The sequence below is a fragment of the Leuciscus leuciscus genome, assembly GCF_965113295.1.
Source record: "Leuciscus leuciscus genome assembly, chromosome: 15".
In the NCBI taxonomy this organism is placed as follows: domain Eukaryota; kingdom Metazoa; phylum Chordata; class Actinopteri; order Cypriniformes; family Leuciscidae; genus Leuciscus; species Leuciscus leuciscus.
Genome location: NC_138739.1, coordinates 40,096,131 through 40,109,071, shown reverse-complemented (window position 1 = coordinate 40,109,071; position 12,941 = coordinate 40,096,131). Strand labels below are relative to the sequence as shown.

Sequence of the window (12,941 nt, the reverse complement as noted above, 5' to 3'; positions counted from 1 at the left end):
TTGATGTGGCAAATCGCACTAATGTGTGTTTTTCACACAATGGTTAATCGGCGGCGTTCAGTTCTGGCACTCAAACCATACTGCTTTTTTGTTGTTGTTCGTTGTCATTATGACTTGGAAAATGAATCAGGGTGTGAGAAACGTCAGGCACGCCAGTTCTTGTAAGGGTTCGTACTAGGCGACTGATGTAACATTGGCCCTGAAATGTCAAAATCATGTTGACCTTCGTGCAAAAAGAAGTGTGCTTATAGTTATATTGAATGCGCACTTCAAATATTATAAGTGTATAAGTTAAAAACTGTATGTTTGCAGATAATATAAAAAAATAAATAAAAGGCAGATTAAGTGAGTACACTTTCGCTTCTTAACACACTTAAGTACACTTAAATAGTGCGCTTTGTAGTAATATCATTATAATTTTTCTATAAAGTTTCTTTAAATTACAAATCATTGTTTTAATAATGTTTCGTCCTGCTTTAAAGAAACACTTATTTTTATGTGTGACTGACATATTAAAGCACATGTAAAGTCTTGTGTTATTTAATATCACATTTAAATTTTGAATGTACTTAATCATTAAACGTGTAGTTCAGTTACATTAGAGTGCATTTGGCAGTAACACTTTAACCATATTTCAAAGAATTATAAAATTACACATAATGATGTGCATCAAAAACATTCTAAAGTTCATCTAATTTTAACTATTATCTTTTCATAACATGCATTTAAGTGTCTGACATTACATTCAGTTCACACTTAAGTAAGGTAAAGTATTTCCCTATAGGTACACTTTTTAAAAGTATGCTAAAGTACACTTCTTTTCCAAAAGTGTGTCAGTCATATCTGTAACTGTTGAGTGTAGCAGTATTTTACATTCATATTTACATACGCAACAATGAAGCATGAAGGAAAAATACTGCGCTCGATCTGTCCCAAACAAGTCAAGACGAGGAAGAACTTGTTATAATGCGATGTACATGCAAGCAGTGTTTAGCTGTTTACAGCTGCCGAGTAACGTCTTTATATAGAGGTATATAGATAGTATATTTATATAGATAGTGATATGTGATCACATGGCTATGTGTATATGGGCTGTTTTATAATGGCTTAAAGAGTCAAAAGTATGTTAATATATATATATTTTTTTTTTTACTAGATTTTATTTATATAATGTGAAGATAATTTAAGATTGCAGACATAAAAAAAAATATATACATTACCACTATATATATATATATATATATATATATATATATATATATATATACTGTATATATATATATATATATATATATATATATATATATATATATATATATATATATATATATATATAGTAATATCAAAAACCACAGTTTTTGTATTTTATTTCTCTATTTTTCTATTATTCTATTTCTATTATTATTTTTATATTATCTATTTTTTTATATTACAAAAAATATATATATATATATATATATATATATAATTTTTTTTTATTTTTTTTTTTTTTATATATATATGGAGTTTGGTCATACACACTACCTATAATTATTCTTATGAATAAATGTAGCTAGGCTATTTATTGAACAATGGTGTCTTTTATTTGACTGCTGTCGCTGTTGTTTTATGTAAACAATAAAGCAATTTAAGTCCATGCGTTACAGTGATTTTACTTTAGTAATTGATGGTTTGCTGACTAACTCTGCACCCTTGGATTGTTTTGTGGGAAATAAACGTAAGCAGCATTTTTCTTCAGTGAGGTAGTGGAGAATTAATGCTGTAAAAATAGAGAGAGACAGAGTTAAACAGAGAGGAGAGGGGGGGACAACGAAGTCCAGGAACGTTGAGTTTAAATCCAGAAAGGCTCAGCTCTGCAACACTGTTAATGAGGCCTAAAGAGCATCTCAGCTGTATCGCATGGGCAAGAGCTGCACTGCGGACTCCACACTCATTTGTGGCAAATCAAGCCGCTAATAAAAGCGGAAATATGAACCGTTCTTTCACTGAGGCCTCACATGATGTGTGACCACACTGCACGTACCAAAATATGAGCGGGGAACTCAATCCTCGGCTAGCCGGGACACGTCAGGCCATTGTTATGGTAGGCACTGCTCTTAAGGGCTGAACTTGAGATTAAGCTAATAATGAGTTGCGGTAAGACTAAAACCAGCTCGAGCTCTGTTGAACTATTTTCCATTCTCCTTCTAAGATTTTCCCATAGCCTTTACACTGGAAGTGTTATCCAAAAACCTTAACTAAACAGAGACTATACATCTGTTTTGGATACAAGAACGGTGGTAAATGCAGTGTTGGAGAATGCATGCAATGGTTGGTTAAAATCTGCATTTTTGCACTACTATGCATACTATTTTGTATAACATATAAACTTAAATAGACATTTGCAGACTGTTAAATAATTATATGTGGGTCAATGACATCAATTATAAATTAGAGAAATATATATATATATATAATGCAGTTAACGTAGGTACCAAGGCAACATTTCTTATTTTAATTTAGTGAACTTGATGTACTTAACTAAAATGTATAAAAATATAAATGTATAAAAATGATAGACTTAGAAAATAAAAATGTTACAATAAAAACTAGTTTAAAATATTAATAAAACTACAGTAGTATCTCAATGATACTAAAATAGCACTCTTATGTGAATATCAATAATGTTTTTTTTATAAGATACAATTTGTGCTTTTTATGACGATTAGTTCAGGGTGTAAAATGTCATGTGGTACGACCCCAAAACTCAATGATAATTATTATTTTATCATTGTATAAATGATGATTTAGATTAAGAATATACTTTATGATTTATTCAATTATGTGTACTCAATTTTAACGTCATTTAGTTTGAACTTTTCTTGAAATTGGTAAAAAAAAAAAAAAAAAAAAAAAAGTATATTTGTAAAAACTACGCATATGTAGATTCTTGGAAAAAAAATGTTTTGTGGACACACCCATGAAGTGTTGTGGAAGACTTATAATCAAGTCAATAGTTTAATGTATTTTCAATTCGATTACATCAGTAGTAGTAGTTCATTACCTAATAAACTTGTAAAGTTAATTCATTTCAAAACTAGAACAGGAATGTTTTGAAGAGAAAATGAGAAAAATACTTCCTTAGCCACGGCCACTAGAAACTGATCAATCACTAAACTGCAGTGTGAATTAATACTTAAAAGAGTTTAGGATGAGTTTAAGAAATTCGAGAAAAAATTCAGAAAAATCTACATATAAAGCACAAAGAAGAGGAAAAGGAATAGTTTTGTGTATATATATGCAACTGTGTATCATCTGTGTAAAAAATGGAATCTAATGCCATGAGTATGAAAAATATTACCAAGAGTTAAATAATGTATATAATAAATGAAAGCGGACCCAGCGCTGACCCCTGTGGAACACCATGAGTAACTGACACTGATAAATGTCTTTAATAGTCCTTAACTTTCACACATGATCCGAAAAGATGTCTGATCCATTTTTAGTCATCATCTCAAAAATAACAATACAAGACAAGAGCACAAATCCATATGGATAATCAAAATGTACTATGACATCATGACATTTATGTGAATTGAAATCTCAGAATAGCAATGGAAGTAAGTTTCCAGTAAACAAGAAACTCTTTACATCTGGTAGAGCACTTCATTGGAGAAAAGGAGCAGAGCCTTTACAGCAATACCATTGAGTTTCCAGAGCCTAAATGACTAGATATGACTCTTACTTTATTATCTGTGAGTTACTGAAGGGTTGCACATACAGTAGCGTCCATTTATTACTTAAGAAACTCGTCTGATTGGTGTCTGGTGGATGTGTTCCTAAACAAGACGTGTTTAAGGCACAACCCACTGACTTAGTTGATTCTGTAAATATGTAATGTTTGTGCATAATGTCATACTTTCGATACACAAAGAAAATAATCAACCTTACAATGAAACTGCAGTATCAGGTTAAGCGTTAGCAAAAACAGCAGTTACACGCGAACAGCCTGTTATGACCCATCCTCTACAAAACACCAAACAATAGCTGGCAAACTTTCTGACCTCTAAATAGCGTCAGAGCAATAAATGGCTGACGTAAAATAGCTTTACTAGCCCCTTAAGCATTCTGTTTTATGCTAAGAAAAAACAGCACTCCCTGCATTTGAAGTCATGAACGTCCAAACTTAAATGTAAACCAACTCCCCTTTCTCTTACAGATTGGTGCAACATCTGTGTTTAGTTTTGAAAAGTAAGCAGATTGGCGCAGTCTTGTCTATATCACTTATACAGATTTGGGAAAGATAAATTTTTTTATTTATTCTTGGAGGTTGTTTAATGGTTTATGATCTGGTTTCCTTACACACTATGATATTTCGGAAAGCACTTACTCTAAGGTGGCTCCAGATAATGTCAACAAGAAATGCAGGCAGTCGATAACATAACGGTTGTCCACAATAAAAAAAGGGAAAATCTTTTAATAATTTTGTTTAAAACACTAACCCCGGGTTTCACAGACAAGGCTTAACCTGTTAACTGTCACCCCCCCTCACCCCCCCCCCCTTTTTTTTTGAGAAGACATGAAAATGCACATTTCGAACTTAAATGGTTGTAATTAAAGAATGCTTTGGAGTATAGACGTACAATTGTTCTTGTTTTAAAGAAGACATTGGGCAGATTTTTGTAGAAGTGAAATAAATTAAGAAAGTGAAACAGAAAACAAGTTATAGAAGTTTGAGTTTATGGAAATGTACAATGTAAAAAAAAATATTATTCATATTTTATATAAAATATATATTTTTAAAACCTGGGCGACCCTAAAACTGCAAAAAAAAAAAAAGAGTAAAAAATCTGAACAAGTTGTGTTTCAAAATTTAGGTTGATATCTCAAAAAATGAGCTTTCAGTAAGAGTTTGTTTGGGCGCAGTACCAAACTTTTTCACTAGGTGACAACCAGACTCCATTACTGCCCATATAAGGGCGCCCACATTTCCATATGTGGTTTGAGTGATCTGAACCATTATTTCCACAATTTTCCTACTATTTATGAAGTAGACATTCTATTCATAAGTAATATGGGAAGTTTGGCAGATTTTGATATGAATTCAACCTCTAAGAAACATAAAAAGAACACATATGTGCGCTATAGCTCGCTGCCACATCACAAATTGATAAATTACGACTCCTCTGTAATTTATTTTGAAAATCAGTCACCAAATATGAAAACTAGAGATTGTAAGTTTTCAAATGATATATAGTTGTCAAGATTAGTTTAGGTTTACTATAGGATATTACTGTTTTAAAGATGTAATGGCTTTGGGCCCACCGGTGGGCCAGTGACACTTAGTCTCAGACTAAAATGCATGTTTGAGCTGTTTTAACTGAAAGCATATCTTAAAATATGTCACTGCCATTGTTTTGTCTCAAAATGCACACCAGTAATGATTTTTTCTGTCGTAATGTCGTAATTAAACTAAGGCCTAATCCTGACTTAATCTAAGCCTCGTCTGTGAAACCAGGCCTAAGATCTTAGAAATGCACTCTGTATTTATGATAAACTTTGCATTCCCTCACAATTTTCCAGTTCTCCATATAGATTTGTCATTTCTGCTAGAAAACTGTGATGAAAATGAAAAAAATTATAATATTAATAAATAATGCACTGATGATTTGTGCCCAACATGACCTGGAATGGAAATATTGATATTGAGTTTAACTTACTTTTGTTAACTGTAACTTACTCCTGTTATTAGATAAAAATTATTTTATAAAACGAATAGTTTTGCAACCACTTTGTTGAATTGTCTCTATATTTCTTGGTGTAGGAATAAATTTGTTATCAATATCGGGTTTTTTTGCAATTAGCCCCGTCACGGGGCTTATTAATAATTATAATTTTTTTTATAGCACCTTTAAAGCAGCTTCTCAAGGCACTTTACACAATAAAAATACAAAGAGAGAGTAAAAAAAAAATACCCAGATAGAAATACAAAAAACAAAAGAACACACTGGAATACAAAATAATTAAAACCATCAAGAAAAAGCTAACCTAAAATTTTTTGGTTTTGGGTTGGATTTAAAAATGCTTAGATTTTGTGCATCTTTAATATGAGAAGGAAGTGCGTTCCAGAGTCTAGGAGAATAGGATGAGAAAGCCCTGTCCTCTACAGATCGCAAACGTGTGTGTGGAACTGCCAAAAGACCAGCTTGAGAGAAGCGCAAATGACAAAAAAACAAAAGTATTGATAAGCCTTTCAGTCACAGGAAAAGATAGCATAGAGCGAAGTGAAAAAAGGGCTGAGATGAAAAAGGAATTGTTAACAGTATATTGTACATGTGGGTCAAAAGACAAACTTGAATCAAATATAACCCCTAATTTTTACTTTTTTTAGTTGGAACTCCAAAACAGAGCCATCTACGTTTAACATTAGTGAACCAGCTTTACGAAACTGACGAGGAGAGCCAATAAGCAAGACTTCATGCAGTCTTATCACTATTAAGACACACATTTTTTTTGGGTCATTAATATTTTCATCTCAGAAATACAATGTGAGAGAAAAGAAACATCCACATTTTGACCAGGTTTAGTGTGGATATAAATCTGAGTATCATCTGCATAAAAGTGATAATTAAGCCCAAGTGATCTTAAGAGCAATCCAAGAGGAAATATATAAATGCTAAAAAGCAAAGGGCCTAAAATTAAACCCTGCGGGACACCAGTAGTGACAGAGCCAATCTCAGACCTGAGACCACTCATAAAAACAAACCGGCAGTGATCAGAGAGATAAGATTTAAACCAGGTTAAACAGTCTCAGGAACACCAAAGACAATTTTCAGTCGGTTGAGTAAGAGGTTGTGGTTGACAGTATTAAAAGTGGTGCAAAGATATACTGATATACTTCAAGCTGGATTGAAGAATGAACTGGTTTAATGTAATTTCGAATAAAATCTTTCCATAAATGTTCGCTCCGGCTGGTAAACACCTTCAAAGTACCATTCGTCCATAGTGATGATGTAATAGTGTGGCTCTGAGGCTCCGCCTTCTTTGGCTTGGAATTTCTTTGATTCATTCAGTCCATCGATGTAGGGGAGAAGTGAAACATAAACACTTAAGTTGTAATTCTAACCAAAAGAGACACTGACACTGTTTCTTCATGTTTAATACTGTAAAGCTGCTGCTTTAAGGCAATCTATTGTATAAAGTGCAATATAATAAATGTGACATGACTTAACTAGAGTGCCAAATTGAAGAGCTGGTGCAAACATATCCACATGCTTTCTTAACTGCTGTTTTCTCACTGTCAGTTTTGGGGCCCTATCTTGCACCCAGCGCAATTGACTTTGTACACCGACGCATGTATCATTCCTATTTTGCACCCGCACACAGCAAACTTTTCCCTCCACAGACGCACGTCGGTAAACTAGGGAATGAACTTGCGCTCCCGGGGGAGGTGCATTGAAAAGAGGAGGCGTGTTCCGGCGCAAACGTTCCTTGGTGCTATTTTGCAGGTTTAGAAAACAATTCCGCCACTGACCAGGAAAAACCTAGTCTAAAGTCGGCATTGTGCATGTTATTCATATGCTATTTTAAGGGCGCATGCTTGGCCATAATGTAGCGTGTGCACAACGCACATACACTTTGCTTCTCTCATCTACACAGAAGCAGCCGTTTTCATTTTTGCAAATCATACATTAATACAAGGAAAAATATTCCACATGAGGGAAATCATTGTGGTGTTCATGAAGATGTGAAAAGGCATAAATCTAGCTTACACATTTACCCATTATTATTATACACCTGTTTAACCGAAGCTAATTTGGGTGGGTTTCTCCATCCCCAATGTCACTTCTCTGTGTTTTACGGCCCTGACGAGAACGTCGGTCTCCTCGGCTGTGAACCGCTCCTGGCGCGCGCCTGGCAAATCCGCCGTTATAATAGCAAGCCGCCATGGAACAAGCGTGCCTGCTCTTAAAGGGAATGTGAGATGTCGCTCTGATTGGTTTATTTCATGTTACGCCCAAACCACACCTATGAAAAATGAAGCCACTTCAGACCAACCCATTTTAGATTTGCGTCGGGCGCAAGAGTCATTTATCCCGCCGGAATAATAGCAACAGCGCCCGAGACCCGCCCACAAAGTTACTTGCGTTTCGCGCTTGATACTTGCGTTTCAGATCGTTAAAATGGGGCCCTTGTTGTTTATTGAGAGGAAATTATGCAGCACATTACACAGGGAAATTCGTTAACAGTATATCGCTGCAAATGTACTTCCAACTTCTTTTCCCCCATAAACGAAGAAACAGAAAATAACTTTGCCATGAGTATATCGGGACCTTAACATTCTGGTACAATTGAGGTCTGTGGCTACCATTGAGAAGACACGTTAACTCTGTTGGTAGTCTCTTCTCCTACCAGCAGCCTAAACTACCACCCAGCAGGGCTTGAGTGTTTTGTTTCTGCACAGTCTAACAGTGACCACACCATGAGGCAAGTGCCTGAGTACTAAGGCCTGGGGGTCAGCCACGTGTTTATTTCCATAGCCAGCCGTGCTGGAGTCAGGAAGGCAAACCTCAGACTTGACTGCATCTACAAACATCCTTCATAGGGAGCACTCTGCCCTACAGGTGTTACCCAGACATGGGGCCTCAAAATAAGGCCAAGGCACTACGAGTTATGGGTAGAGGAGGCAGAGCATTCGTTAAATATACATGAATGTGCAACTGCAGACAGTTGAACCACATTCCTGGCACAATTCTGGATATAAATATAATGCCACTTCAGCGGAACATAATGTTTGCTTGTTTCCAGTGAGCTTTAACTTTTAGGGTGACCATGATATTGCAAAGTAGGACATGCTACTGGATCTTTTGCTTTGGTTCTGAAAAAAATACACTTCACACATACAATGACTTTTATAAATACACCTCTTCTATGATGACTATATGTTAATTTATGAATATATATATATATATATATATATATATATATATATCTAGATAGATAGATATAGATATATATATTCATAACAATTTATGAATTTTTTTCAGAAGAAAACCTTGCGTAGTTCTGCATAGTCTTTTATAATCTCAAAGGACAAAACGTTTGTGCGCCAAAGGGTTATGTGATGCAACCAAAATGCAGGGGATATAATAAAAATAATAAAACAGAAATTCAATAATGATTAAAATATCAGATAATTTTACCTTTTTACAAGGTAATATGTCAAGTGGTGCGACTTCCCAAAATGATATTTTCAATGAAAAAATATATTTTTGATGAAAAGATATTGATATTTATGATACTGATGATATTTATTAACATTTTTAAAGACTACGAGAAGACTGTATTATGTATTCAATTAAAGTATGTACAGAACTTAAGATACTTGATGGTTACACCACATGACATTTTTAGAGTAATTTAATTATAACTTTTCTTGAAAATGGTATAAACGTTTTTCAAAATCATATGAAATCAACATGAATACAAAACATTTTAAACTATATGAAATATTATTCTTTATTTTTTTCACAGACACTCCCTGGAAGCATTATGAAACTTATAATCAGGTGTGTTATATTTTTTATTAAATTAGGTTATTCGCAGTGCTTTATGAGATGAGTAGTTAATTGCAACATAAATTATGAAAAAAGTGCACATCTTTTCTTTCTCTCTCAAATTTTCATATACTGTTTGGCTTTAAACCAAATTTGGAAAGTTAATTAATCTCAGAACTAGTTGCTTTTGTTCCCCAATGTTTTTACACTGATAAAAATCACTGAAAAAAATGGTCAATCACTAGACTGCAGTGTGAATCAATAGTTAGGTCATTGTCATTGCAGTAGCTCCCCCTCCCGGAAGCCACGTCCTCGTGGAGCTGGAGAGGGGTGTAAACAAACAGAGACAGGTAAACTAGTCCATGGGGGAGTGGAGGGTGGGAGGAGCCAGGAGCAGGAGTAGCCAGGCAGGGACCCAGGCCACAGCCAGACCGATGATCCAAGGCTCCGTCGCAGGAGGGAGGAGCGATGGTGGAGGCCTGGGATGAGGCACGTGGTGGTGAGCCAGATGGAGCTGAGGAGACACAGAGCCACAGACACCGCAGGTCCGGAGAGCCAAGGTGGAGCTGACGGCTCACATCGTGTCCAAACCAGACGTGATGCGATAAGAGTCAATCAACAAGATGCATGTGGGCGAGCTCTCGCGGGAAGTGCACAGCACCAGAGAGTAATCTTGACGGCACTCGCAAGAAAATGGTACATAATCAAATTCACAAATTTTAAACATTATTAAAAATACATACTGAGTTACTAAAACAATCTTTGTCAAAGAATACACTTGTTTATTCACAGTTTGAACGTTCTTGTTTCCATTTGTTTAATTTCAAGATCTGAGGTTAAATAGCCATTGTTGCTTTTATGGCTACAAAGCTGGAGCACTAAATGATATTCAAAGTCACATGACACACTTTTAACATTAAACAAAGCACATAAACAGTACCTCAGATTATACACAAACAGTACACAATTTGTGTTTGTTGTTCCAGCCGGGACATCGCAGAAAAATAGAAACCGTTTCTAAAATAGAATCGTTGCGTGTCACCGTCACGGCTGGTTAGGACAAACACTCTGATTAACATGGAAAAATACCTTTTATCACGTGTCGCGGCGTCGCGTCACGTGTAGTTAGGACATGGGAGCGAGGCGGAAGACCACTGTGCAGCCGGAGCAATGGAGGACAACTGCGAAGCTGGAGGAAAGGCGGAGCCTGGTGGGGCTGAAGGTATGGAGGGTAGAGGCATAGCCAGAAGCCAGGAATCCTGTGGCAGATCCAGGGTGACGCCTGACCAAGTTGGATCCGGAGGGACGAGGGATGATGGGCCACAATGGAGACGAGGGAGCATGAAGCCAAGGCGTAACCGATGGGTCGGAGGGTCAAGGTGGAGGCCGATGATCGGTGGCAGGGAGGGTCCTCATGCCGAGGCAGAGCTGGGGACTGGAAGTCCAGAGGCGGATCCACACCACTGGATGGAATCAACTGAGGATGAACCGAGGGACTGACAGGATCCAGCGGTGGCAGGGCTGGGGAACTGGCTGGCTTAGGCAGAGGAGGTGGGAGAGGAAGGTTGGGAGGGAACTCTGGGGACACAGGAAGATCTAAGCTGGGCGGGACCAGCGAAGGCAGGAGACAAAGGGGTATTACCTGCTCAAATACCTCGAAATCACAGTCAGAGGCCAGCAGAAGCTCTCCATCAGTGGCAGGAGTGTGGGTAGGGATCCATTCCATGTTCTCGTGTTCCACGAGTACTCCCTCAGGGACAGGCAATGTTGCCAGCTCGCGTACCTGGTCAGATGTACCGCTGGGCTCAGGCTCAGGGGCGGGGTATAGCTCAGATAGTTCTTCTGGCTCGTTGTCCATGAAAGGCTCTGGCTCTGTGTCTGTGGTGGGCTCAGTCATCCACTCCATCTGGCGGGATGAAGGTGCAGAAGTGCAGTCCTCTGAAGTGCAGTGGTGAACGGCGAGTCGTTGTTCACCAGCACCCAGTCCACGAATGCGGCGAAGTTGTCTCGGACCTTTCCCTGGTAGGCGTACCTTAGCGTGGTAAAAACACAGAGCAAACGGTCAGGGTAGTGTGAAAGGCATGTTTAGAAAGTCCCTCGTATGGTCTTCCAGTGAACTACTCCAGGCACAAGAGTTGTACATGGGTCATTGCAGGTCCATGGGTAAAAAAAAAAAAAAGAAGAAAGTCACAAAACGTCTTTTCTGTATTGGTCCGGTATTCTGTCACAGGAAGTCTCACATGCATGAGTCAGAGGTAAGCAAAGAGTCCTTTAATCAACAATGGGAACATGTAGGAGAAACAGAATCACAACTACACTTAATGCAAATAATACCACACAGGGAACTACAGTAACTCAAACTGTGGGCTTATATACACAGAGCAAACAAAAGAGCTAATGAGTTAATTACCAAGACAACAGGTGTACGGGATCATCAATCAAACAAACTGGGAAACTAGGTAAAACCGGCAAACAGAACACAATCAAAACTAAATAAAAACTGAACATACACGATACAGTCATGTGGTGCATCTCTTTAAAAACTGAATGATAATGCTGAATTAATAATTAATAAAAAAATTCTTTAAAACCTTTTTGAAAACAATTATTAATATTTGTACTCTCACATGTATTCAAGGTGTACGGAAAATATGTTATTACTTTTTACTAGATGGTTACACCACAGGACAAATTTAAAGTCATTAAATTAAAACTGTTGTTGGCGAACTTGATGGCTAGTCGTTTTACATGTTAGTCCGACATCTCTTCTACAGTGTGTGTGTACACGTGAGACTTTCCTTTTTGCTGAGAAATTGCCTTCAGTTTTCAGTATATTTCAGGTAATCATGACATGAGAAGAAACTGATAATGCGATAATTTAAACAAAACAACTTTTTTTATGACTAAAAGATACTGCAAATCATGAACTATCAATATGGTTATATAACACAGTCCAAAGATATGTAAACCCAAAGCACCCACAACAGGTATTATTACCCTTAACCACAAAACTACATGTGGAACTGCAGTGTGAGCATATTATATTGATAATACAATACAATATAATATAATATAATATAGGAACACTGCAAAGGGTATTTTCAACCATCAGGTACAACATTTATGGCACTGGCTCTGTAATGTGATATACATGAGAGTTAATTAAAGACAGGAAGTATAACAGAGCATTTCAGTGGCAGCTATGAGTAAAGAAGACAAGCGTGAGCTGACCTTTCCACAGATGGCAATAAGTCTCGAGAAAAGCAGCTGGAGGGAGCGGATAATGAATGCTTCTTTGGAAAGCTCTAATTATGTTTAACACTAGCAGTTTTGGGAAGACAGAAACAATAGTGCTAGTCTTACACATGGGGGCATGGTTATGATTAAAAGGCAAGATGTGTAAAG

At 36.8% G+C, this 12,941-nt stretch overlaps 1 long non-coding RNA gene across 1 annotated transcript in view; it reads left to right on the top strand.

Annotated features, from left to right (window-relative positions):
* LOC309475383 overlaps positions 1-12,941 on the top strand; it is a 308,063-nt gene that overhangs the window by 47,281 nt on the left and 247,841 nt on the right. The gene's annotated exons all lie outside the window — the stretch shown is intronic.